Below are 12,781 nucleotides of genomic sequence, written 5' to 3'. Positions count from 1 at the left end.
CTGAGGCTGAGTCACCGGATATGGCAACAAAGTGGCTGGATTTAGTGTTGCACATCTCTTCAGTGTAATGTGAGGAGCCAGCAATGTCAATTCATTTCCTGTCATGCGAGCTCTAGTTAAATGTTGTGTCTTTGTTTGATCTAAAAGAGCATCAACCGCATGGGGTACTAACACCAACAGCTTATGTGACAAAACTATCCCTTCACTCTGACGTATTGACATAGCTGTTGCAGCAACTGAACGAAAACACCCAGGCAACGCTCGAGCGACAGGGTCAAGTACTGCTGAAAAATATGCACAGGGACGCTGCTTATCGCCATGTGTCTGTACTAAAACTGACAATGCACATCCATCTTTCTCATGTTAGTAAAGTGCAAAAGGCTTCATGTAATCTAGAGTACCTAACACTGGTGCTGAACAAAGGGCTTGTCGTAGCTGCCGGAAAGCAGTCTCACATTCATCTGTCCATGGGAGGGGCATTGGAGTATCTTTAGTCAAAAGTGCTAGCAAAGGTTTGACAATCTGTGAAAACCCTAATATCCATTGCCTACAAAAAGAAGTAAGACCAAGGAATGCACGAACATCTTTCTGAGTAGAGGGTACTGGTGTGTCTAAAATTGCTTGAATACGATCTGATGTAAATGCACGGCCCTCCTTAGACAAAAGGTGACCTAAATAGGTTACCTTTGGTCTACAATATTGCAATTTCTTTCCTGACACTTTATGATGGTGTGAAGCAAGAAAAGAAAGTAAGGACAAAGTGCACTTTTCACATTGCTCAGGGGTATCAGCTGCCAACAAAATATCATCAACATATTGTATGAGAGCCACACCTTCAGGCAAAACAAAAGAATCAAGTTGTCGTTTAAACGCTTGACAATAAATACTTGGACTCTCAGTATAGCCTCGAGGAACTCTGCAAAATCTACATGATTGCTTATTCAAACTAAAACCAAACAAATATCGGCTGTCAGGATGAATAGGGATCGAAAAGAAAGCATTCTTCAAGTCTATCACAGAGAACGTAGTTGCTGTCGGGGGAACCAAAGTAAGAAGTGTTGTGTTGTCAGATACCACAGGATATTGTGGTATCACAATTTTATTGACTTCTCGTAAATCAATAATGAATCGGTAAATCCTGGTCTCAGTATCCTTTTTCAGAATAGGAAGAATCGGACTGTTATAAACATTATACAGAACTTCATCAACAACTCCAACTGAAATAAGATCATGCACAATTCGTGTGAGTGTTTCTTCGCCCTCCTGTGAAATTTTTTATTGAGGCAAGCGTGGCAATACAGCTCCCTCCTTGACACTAATATGTACCAGTGGAATAATCATTAGTCCCACATCAGTATCTGAAGTAGCCCACAAAGTACTAGGGAGTGAAGCTAATGCAATATCCTCTTTAACAAGACAAACTCTTTCCATCACAGGATGATTATCATTGAAAATAACACGCACCCCTTCAGGAGAGCATCGTATTGTAGCCCTGAAATACTTGAGCATATCAAGACTGACAATATTGTCTGGTGTATTTGGAGAAAGCAAAAATGGACATGGAGCAGTAAATTTATCAATATGGAATGCAAGTGGTTGTGACAATGGGCTAGGTGAAGGTGGTCCATCGAAACCTATTGATGTAATGGTTAAGCCAGACAGGGGAGCCCTTGGATTCAATTGTTTAGACAAGGCGCTACGAGTAGCTCCTGTATCAACCAGAAATTGATCAGTAGAACCCAAAACATGCGCTGTAACATAGGGACCCCACTGATGTACTGGAAATTCAACTGATTCCTTAGCCCATCCTAGGCAATCCTATGCATAATCAGAATCGTGGAAATCAGGCTGCACATAGTTAGACATCTGGTATTGGTTGCGTCTATCAAAAGTGTTACCCCATCCTGCCCTCGTACATTAGCATCAACCCTAGCATGATCATTCCTGCTTCTTCTAGGCCCTGAATATCCTGAGCGATTACTCATTTGTCCCCGACCACGTGAACACTGCTGAATACGTAGTGCTGGACAATCGGCAGCCCAATGCCCAAATTTCTTACAATACAGACACTGATCAACAGACAAATTCGAACGAGTGTAAGAAGAACCATAAGATTCACGTCCACCTCTATCACTACCTCTAAAAGGTGGACCATAAGCTTGAGCCAACATAACCTTCGTCTTTAATTCTTTAATCTTTTTATCCTTGCTACCTTTTGCTTCTAATTCCTGATGTTCATAATACTGAGCCATAGTCAAAAGAGAAACCGGAGTAGAGGTAGTCCATGAACTTTCACTAGCTTTTAGACGACTAGCTATTCCTGGTAAAAGATTTGCGACATATTTATCGACAAACAAATATCTGCCCGTGTCACCTGACAATAACTGGCCACTAAAATCATGAAATGCTTCTTCAAAGCGTGTAAAGAAATCAGAGACCGATTCATCTGCCTTTTGCTTACAAGACGCTAAAACAGTCCAATCTTTCTTTTTATGGGGAATAATCGTTTTTAACTTAACTAATATGGCTGCGGGAAGATCTAGAATCAACCGATATGGCTTTTTCGCAGGTTCCCTATCCCCGTCCATCTGTTCTAATTCTTTCCAGGACGCCCCAAAAACTTCACAGTCATCAATTTTACGAACAGTTCTCCACATATCTGGCGGTAATATCAATCCGAAAAATAAATCAATGTCAGCCAAAGTCACAGTACAAGAACTAATTGCTCCCTCAACTTCCTCATAAAAGGTGGCTGGATTTTTCCGCAGGTCAGGTAATGCTGTTTTAAGTGCCATTACATCTGCCCTATTCCAAGGAGTATACACTCAATTATAAATAAAATAACCCTTAGCATCAACAGAAGTTTTATCATCACTTGTACCCATTCCTTTAGGAGGAACATACAAAGGCGCGGTCTCCCGCATTGGTTTCACATGAACTATCACAGTCTTATCTGCTCCGAAGATGGAAGCTTGCACCCCGCCGGTCTGAGATGTCCATGCAACTATGTCCACAGCCCTTTTCTCCTCTTCCAAACGGACTGTCACAACACATAATTTCACCAAACGCCTGATTGCATCAGCCACCAGGGAGAAAACAAAAAGACCATGACGCATTTGCTTATGATCAGCTGCTACATCATCGGGCTCTAACTCATCAGAATATTTCAGATATAGTTCAATAACTTCTGTGCCAAATGCCTCAGTAAAATATAGCTGCTCCTTTTCCATCCACCCTTTTATGTTGCCTAAATATTCAGAAGCTGAGACAACAATACAAATTGTTTTACGAGCAATAGATCTAAGCTCAGACGCACGGTCAGCAGGCAACATAGAGCGACTGTCTTGTATCTTCTGTTGCTCCGAACCGGAGACCTCAGCTAAGTCATGAGAGGCAGAAGGAACGACATATGGAGGTGGAGGGCGATCCAGTAACAAAAAATCACCGTGCGGTTTATTAGGGATATGATAGAGGGTTTGTCGAACAGTGTATTGGCCAGTTACCTGTAATTTACATTCTTTCTCTTCTATCTCCTTTACGTCATTTATTTATTTATTTCTCATTGCCAATGCTTTCACATATAAATTCTTCCGCTGCTCTTTCTCAAGCAAGGCTTGCTCACGCTTCACTCGTCCATGCACTACTTTCTCCCACATTCGTACACAGTCATACATATCTTGCCTAGACTTTCGCTTACACATACATTGTTCCACATACTCAATCTTTCGCAATTCAAATGGCCCATGCATAGGCCAACGTAACTCAGGATCCGCACGAGTGTATTTATTCCATAATGTGCTGAACATTATAGAAGAAAGACCATGTTTAACATAAATATCTCTATTAGGCGTCCCCTCTGGGGGTGCCGGTTGCGATTCTTCCAGTCTCAAATTGGTACCATTACAAAAGCAACACATCCTACGAAGTGCGCTAAAAACAGACATGCCAAAAATAGAGCAGAATATGCAATATTATAATCAAAGTAGCAATTCAGGTGCCGTTCAAATCAAAATTAAATTGGAGAAAATTCTCCTCATTACCTGCCTATATAAATTGCAATTTATATATCAATTCAAAGGTTACAAATTGACTAGTCACCCAAAACACGAGAGCCACAGTAAGTAGTGCTAAACTTCATTATCAAACAAAGGCATCAAAACCCACAGCAAGTGCCATAAAATGGCTCTTACCAATCACAGGGTGTCCAGGTTCCAACTGCCAAGTTCTAAAATCGACCAAATGGTCACTGCATGACGAATGAACAAAAAGGATCTCAGTCGAGGACCGGCTCCACCTGGATGGTCAAATCAGAAAGAAGGGAAAAACGCCGTGGTTGCCAAGACTCGGGTCTCCTCAGGCATTGATTTTCCGCAGCGAGATCCCAATCCTTCATCGCGACCAATCTGTTGGGCGTCCGAGTCGCTGATGAGTCCCTGTTCGAGCGCCAATTTGTTGAAGTAAGCCTCAGCAAGGCCTACTAGTGCAAGGGGTTCACCATTCTCTGCACAAAGTCCTCAGACCATATAGGAAGAAGTTGGCACAGAAACTGAAATAAAAGACAAAGTTTATTAAACCTCATGAGGTGGTACTACAGTTCAAACAGCACCCTTCGGTAATGTTTGAAGTAGCACACTGAACTGAGAGAGCATGGTCCTTTTATACCCACGCAGGGGCTAAAAGTAGGTGGTACAATTATAGAAGCAAGACTTCTATACATATAAGGTCATGTGGAAATGCACAGTCGACAGGTAGAAGGGGCTAACAGTTTTCAAGGACTAACAGCTGCAGACCTTACTGGGCATGTGCAAAAGTGGGAGATGCTAAATATAACTTGTCAGTAGGCAGATTTTCAAGAGTAGTTAACAGAAAGGTAGGACAGACCACATGGTGAGCACATGGCAGCATGTGGCAGAGAAAATGGCTGCCATGAATACAAAATGAATTCCGCGAAATGTTCACAATAGTTGCTAAATACAAGATGTCTTCTGCTAATGCTTAATCTAATCACTGCTAAACTACAACACATGAGATACAATGGCTCCCTATTCAGACACACTGAGAGTTCACTATGCTCTACCACACCTACAAGGCACTATACTACCCATGCCCCACCAAGCTCCCAGACCATCTATACTTCCAACAAACAATAAACCTCTGCTGTGCATCACTTGCATTCACCCCATTCCTCAATATCCGTATGAGAAAGACAGGAGGTGGGGTAGTCTCTTACATGACAGCCAGCACCAGTAAAAACCTCACACAGTACATTGGGACAGCTGCGTGCAAGATGGGTTAGTGCTAGTGAATAGACACTAGGCTCTTCAGATGATCCTACCCAGAGAACCAACACATTACTTCAATACTCTTTCGGGTGACAAGTTAACCCCTTTGGCAAAGCACATTACTTTACATTACATTACATTATATTACACTTTTGGCTGCCTAACCCAAAGACATGCATACTTAGTTAATGGTGCAAGGGGGCCGGCATTGTCACTGACATATCTGCACAGTTTCCATGGCTGGGCATGATTTGCTGCTCCAGACATGGCTTTCTAATTTGTATTGTGGGACTTGTAGTCCTAATCAATCTTGTTGTATATTACACTACAAGTTCCAGGACTAGATGGACAATCTGGACTGGGACAACACATCAAATATAGATCAGAGAAACTTTGCAGGGCTTGACATGAACGTTTGTGACTGTGCAATTAATTCACAGGTATATGATGCATGAATTAATATGTGAGACATTACTGCACTTCCACATGCACACATCAGAGTGCAGTGCACAAAGGTGTCTTGCTGCACTGCCCAGCATGACAGTTTTAACCATATAGGCCCTCATTGTGACATTGGCTGTAAATCCCACTTACCAACACGCTGACTGCCACCAACATACCGCCACGACCACGGACATCCGTTCACCATATTATGTCAGACGCACACCAATCCATCACTATTCAGCCACACACACAAATCTGCCACACCAAAGGTCATCGATAAACTGGCGGTATCAAAACCCACAACGTTACGCCAACAGAACTACGCCCATCACATCATGACCCACGAATCACCACAGCGGACATTCAATGGCGGTAAACCATTGGCGGTAAATACCACTGCGCTCAAAATACACACACAGGTACAAAACAACTCCACGTTGAACAATTCAAACAACTCACACCTGACACCCATACACACACCACACCCACACCGTTACAAAACACACACCCACAGTACCCACAACCCTTTACGATTACAAATCATTGGCATGAGACAGACACCATAACCACAGACAAGACCAGAGCCACACACCACCATCACCTATACACCACCCACGCACCCCAAATCACACATGCCAACACATCACCCTACACATTCTCACCCTGTACAACGCACACAACTCCCATGGCACCACAAAGACACCGTAGATTCTTAGAGGAGGAGCTAAGGGTCATGGCAGCGATAATCATAAAGCCACATCTATTTGGAGCACTGGTGCAGCAGATATCTGTTGCAAGGAAGATGGAGCTATGGTGGAAGATCGTGGACAGGGTCAACGCCGTGGGGCAGCACCCCAGAAAAAGGGATGACATCAGGAAGAGGTGGTACGACCTATGGGGGAAGGTGATTCCATTGCAGCAAGACACCAACTCACTGTACAGAGGACTGGCAGTGGACCCCCACCTCCTCTCCCACAACTAACAACATGGGAGGAGTAAGTCTTGGCAATCATGCATCCTGAGGGCCTGCCCAGAGTAGCAGGTGGACTGGACTCTGGTAAGTCAACTCTATACTACTATCACCCCCTACCTGCATGCCATCACATACCCCCAACCACACCCTCACTCCCATCACTCCACCACCTCTCACACACCCCACCATCACATCTCACTTATACCAATGCCAAGCCCTGCACGCCATACCAATGCATGGACACCACTCACAGACCTGCATGGACACCTATCACTGAAGCATGCACACTAGAGAGAATCAGCTAGCCCACCGCATACCAACATACACAAGTAAATGCTGCCAGGGCAAATACAACCAAACAGGGCAACCCACCAATGCATAATAAGTCACACACAGAAACAATAACACTTCATTTACATCCCCACAGGTATCCCAGCCAATGTCAGCAGCGAAGAGGTGCCAGCACTATCCAGTCCCCCCACAGAAGAGGCCCACAGTGATGACAGCAACTCTGGTCACCTGGATCTGGATAACAAACCAGGCCCTTCAGGGACCTCTGGACAGTTGGTTACCCAGGCACAGTCACACACCACCACAGAGCATCCCCCATCAGGAAACACCACTACAGCCCCCAAACAGCATACTCATACCTCTGTCCCCTGGACATGTCCATCAGCAGTGTGTCCACAACTACAGGGACCCCAGGGCACACCTCGCACCCAAGACAATCAGGGACCTGGGGTCAGTGGCAGAGGGCACACGGTTCAGGGGACAGAGGCACAGGACAACAGGAAAACTGGGAGGAGTGCTGTGCACCAGTGGGGGGACAGGCCAAGGAAACCGACTCTCCAGGAGGCACTCACCGAGATCCTGGGAGCATGTCAACATTCCCAGGATACGTTGGGCCAGATCCTGGCCAATGTGCAAGAGAACAGGCAGCTGCAGGAGGGACTGTAGCAGGGGATCAGGGAGGACTTGCAGGCCATTAACACCACCCTAGTCTCCATTGCAGGGGTGCTGGAAGACATGGGCAACATCATGAGGGAGGCAGTCTTACAACAGCGGGCCCCTGAATTAGCCAAACATCTGAACTGCCTTCCACCTCTGCTGCTACTAGAGGACAGGAGGCCCCGCCACAGGACCAACAGGCCACCAGCACCCCACCCCCTGCAGAAGGAGAACCACCCCCCAAATGTTCCCTTTGATCCAGGCAGAAACCAGACAATACTGCCAAGACCCCTGCCAGGAAATGAGACTCTCCTGATTATCACCCTTGTATCCCACTCTGTCACTCTGTCCACCTTGAACTGCCATGGCTCCCCTTCTTATGTCCCCTTGGACAATGCACCTGTGCTACCAATAGACCAGAACAACACCCTGGACTTTCCTCCATCATCACCCCAGTCCATTTCACTTGGCCTTCTACTTTTCAGCACTTAAATAAACACACTTTCAAAAAATACAAGTATAGAGTATGTTAAACTTATTTTAGTATGTTTTCGTTTAACCAGGTTCAAACAATGCAATTCAACTGTACAGTAAAGTTCAAATAGGAAAGACCTGTAGTTGGCTGCAGTGATCACACCAAGAGTGATAGTGGGGCACCAACTTCTGCAAAATGAGTTGCCATAGGGTACAGTGAGTGTGCATAGAAGGGGGAAATAACAGCATGCCAGTGTCAAAGATTAACCATCAAATTAAAATGTAATATGAAGTAACACTGTCTTACCTGAGAGTCATTGGAAGTATTGTCAAATCACTGCAGTTGTGTTGTCCTCATCCTCATCCTCTGCCTCCTCATCCTCACTGTCCACAGGGTCCACTGCTGCCACACGGCCCTCTCCAGCCTCCTCCTCCTGCAGAAAAGGCACATGGTGTCTGAGTGCCAGGTTGTGCAACATGCAGCATGCCATGATTATCTGGCAGACCTTCTTGGGTGAGTAGCACAGGGATTCACCTGCTAAATGGAGGAACTGAAACCTGGCCTTCAGGAGGCCAAAAGTACGTTTGATAATCCTTCTTGCTCACCCATGTGCCTCATTATAAGGTTCTTCTGCCCTTGTCCTGGGATTCCTCACAGGGTTCAGTAGCCATGATAGGTTTGGGTAACCAGAGTCATCTGCAAATATCGAAGGACAACGTTTAGACACACACTATCCTATATGGCCTGCCATCCCCATACATCAACATCTATTGGGTGGGAACCAGGGCTCACCTATTAGCCACACCCTGCGCCTCTGTAGTTGGCCCATCACATTTGGGATGCTGCTATTACTCAGGATAAAGGCATCATGCACCGACACAGGATACATAGCATTGACATGGGAGATGTACAGGTCTGCCAAGCACACCATCTGGACATTCATTGAGTGAAAACTCTTTTTATTTCTGAACACATTCATTTTTACAGGGGGAACAAATGCAATGTGTAACATCAATTGCCCCAATTATGTTGGGGATATGTCCTATTGCATAGAAGTCTGCTTTCAATGAGGCCAAGTCCTCCACCTGGGGGAAAACAACGTAGCTGTACATGTGTTTTATCAGGGTAGACAACACTCTTGTCAGCACTATTGAGAACATTGGCTGTGACATTCCTGCTGCCAAGCCCACTGTCACTCGCAAAGAACCAGTTGCCAAGAAATGGAGGACAAATAGGACTTGCACAAGAGGGGGATCCCAGTGGGGTGACGGAGAGCAGATATCAGGTCAGGCTCCAGTTGGACACACAGCTCTGTGATTGTGGCCCTGTCAAGTCTATAGGTGAGGATAATGTGCATGTCCTACATTGTTGCCAAGTCTACCAGGGGTCTGTACACAGGGGTATGTCTCCTATTCATCTGCAGCGGTAGCAATCGTTGGGGAAAAAGATTAAGGAGCCGGTCACAAACTGTACATCGTAGCCACAACAGTACAATGCATGATGTTAAATTTCAATGTATAAGTGGCATTTGTCCTGTAGGTCCAATTTTGAACTGTGATGAAGTTATTATCCAGGCTCTGCCCCCCCCATGAAATGGCAGCATCTGCCTGTCCTGTGTGGAGGGACAGGTGGAAGAGAGGTAATTCTACTGACATTGTGGGCCGTAGCAGTAGGCGTTGGAAACCACCCTGCAACTCCTCATTGGTTATTAGCGGGCCCTATGGAGTACAATGACCAATGGTGATGTACACTGGCGGTGATGGTAAGCACCTCCGTGGACGTCACCACCATTTTCTATCTGATCACTCAGTGGCTACCTGACCTTCAATAGGAGAGGACCTACACTGCATGTGCTGCTGTGACCTGTGCCTGAAACCTACCATGGCTCGTGTGACTGGGAAATGGGCCCCTGCTTTCAACTCAATGGAGTTGGAGTGACTGGTGGATGGGGTCCTACCCCAGTACGGACTGCTGTATGGGCCTCCAGACCAACAGGTGAGTACATTGTGAGCAGGATGCATGGGGCATGAATGCATGGAGTGGTGTTTGTGAAGGCCTCATGTGGGGGGGTGGGTGGATGTCCCCTGGGTGGCGTACAGCTTGTGCTGTGCCATGTGTGTGCAAATGGTGCTGTGAAGGGGTATGGTGGGCCTTAAGTCTAACAGGCAGGACGGTCTGCCTCATACCTTTTCCTGTGTGTATTCCTCTGCAGGTCAGCGCCCATCAAAAGAAGGGTATATGGTGTGCCATCGCAAAGGACGTGCAGACCGTGGGGGTCTACGGTAGACGGAGGACCCACTGTCGGAAACAGTGGGATGAACTGAGACGCTGGGCATGGAAGATGGCGGAGGCCCAGCTGGGGATGGCCTCCTAACGAGGAAGGGGTGCCTGTCAAACCCTGACCCCCCTGATGGCCTGCATACTGGTGGTGGCCTATCCGGAGCTGGATGGGCGCTTGGGGGCATCACAGCAGCCACAAGAGGGTGAGTACAGTGTCCATCATTACAACTTATGCGTGGTGGGAGGTACACAGGTGGTGGATGTGTGTCAGTGGGTGCCCCTAGGCCAGGCCTGACTTTGCAGGGTGGGTCCCATGTTGGGCAGGGTTCTGAAGTGGTAATCCTGCTACCTAGCTTGTAGGCATCTACTACTGGTCATGGCTGTGTGGGTCCCAGGTGTGCTGCAGTTGGTGGTATGTGCCCCTCCACATGCCCTGGTGGCTAGCATTGTTACTGGTAGTACATTGCTTTGTGCGTAGGGCTGTTGCCTGTGTGTGACAGTGATGTATACGCCAACGGAGGTGTTGGAGCAGCCATTGACCAAGTGTATCCTTTGTCTCCCCCCTTTATGTTTTGTCACCCTTTCCTTATGTGCATTAATATCATCTGGCAGAGGAACAAAGGCACCGGCGATGGAGGGAGCTGCATCCTACAGGACCCAGGAGGCAGAGTCCACCCATGGTGAGGTCACCAGTGGAACGGAGGATGAGGGGAGCACCATGGAGGAGACAGGAGGGGACAGTTCGGACACAGATGCCTCCTCCGATTGCAGCTCCCTGGTGGTGGTGGACACTTCTGTGACCACCCCAGCCACAGGTACAGCCGCCACCCATGTGGCAGCACCTCCCTCCCCGCAGCCCCTCCGCGAGTTGCCCGTGCCCGCTCACCCAGGAGGGTGGGCATCTCTTTAGCCCCAGGCACCTCAGGCCCTGCCCGAGTTAGCCCTGCTGCCCTCAGTGAGGAGGCTATTGACCTCCTGCGATCCATCTCTGTAGGGCAGTCAACCATTGTGAATGCCATCCAGGGGCTGGCATCCCAAATGCAACAAAGTAATACATTACTGGAGGGCATTCACACTGGCTTGACGGCCCAACAGAGATCAATCCAGCCTCTGGCCTCCTCTCTGACAGCAGCCATTGTCCCTGTTTCCCCCCTGCCCGCTCCAACTTCCTCTTTCCAGTCCCATTTTCCTCATCCCCAACCTATCCCAAGCACACAGGCAGACGAGCATGCACACAAGACAGCACACAAGAGTGGCACAGGCAAACACATGCACTGCATATCATCCCCCAGGCATTCACACAAACACCATCCAGATGCAGACATACCAACATCCACTGCCTCCCTTGTGTACCCCTTCTCCTCCTCCTCCACCTCCCTCCCACTTGCGTCAACACTCACACCTGCATGCACTACACCATCATCTACTACCAGCATCACCACCACACCTAGCACAACACACATCACACTTGCAGACACCACTACAACGGCCATACACATGTTCCCTGTGTCCTCTCCCACTGTGTCTGTCCCCACCCAGATACACAAACACAAGCGCTCAGACACCCAACAGCCATCCACCTCACAACAACATGCAGCCCATGCACTTGCACCCAAACACAGCAGAGAGACACCTCCTACAACCCCTCCCTCTTCCTCCACTCCCAAACCTTCTCCCTCTTCTCACCCCAGTGCCCCTAAGAAGCTTTCCCTCTCCACCATTGACCTCTTCCCTCCCCCTCCCCCCCATCCATCACGTCTGGCCAGGGTAGCAAAAACCCAGACAAACACCTCAGCCACCCAGTCGACGGGACCAGTAGTTTCCACACCCACTCATGGTGGGAAAGGATCCAGGGCACCAGTCATCCTCAAAGAAAGTGTCCCTGCCCCAAGTGCTGCCCGAAAGGGTAAGGAGCCTGCCCCAAGTGCTGCCAGCAAGGGCAAAGAGCCTGCCCCAAGTGCTACCAGGAAGGGCAAAGAGCCATCATCAGCTGCTGCCAGGAAGGGCAAGGACCCATCCCCAGCTGCTGCCAGGAAGGGCAGGGAGCCTCCCCCAATTGCTGCCAGGAAGGGGAAGGAGCCTGCCCCAAGTGCTGCCAGGAAGGGCAAGGGGCCTGCACCAGCAGGCAGGAAGGACAAGGGCCCTGTTGCAGGGACTCAGCTGGAGTACCCACCACCAACCTTGGTTGTGCAGCCTTCCAAGGCTGCAGGGGATGGGCTGAAGCTTCCCCCCACCACCACCAGCAGCAGCAGCACTGCCACCACCAGCAGTGGGCAGCCATCCGAGGCTGCAGGGGATGCGCTGGAGCTTCCCCTAACCACCACCAGAAGTAGTAACACTGCCACTACGAGTAGCAGCAGCAGCACCGCCACCACTAGC

This window comes from Pleurodeles waltl, chromosome 9, assembly GCF_031143425.1.
Source record: "Pleurodeles waltl isolate 20211129_DDA chromosome 9, aPleWal1.hap1.20221129, whole genome shotgun sequence".
In the NCBI taxonomy this organism is placed as follows: domain Eukaryota; kingdom Metazoa; phylum Chordata; class Amphibia; order Caudata; family Salamandridae; genus Pleurodeles; species Pleurodeles waltl.
The sequence above is the reverse complement of the archived record's forward strand: the minus strand, read 5'-3'. Positions refer to the sequence as shown.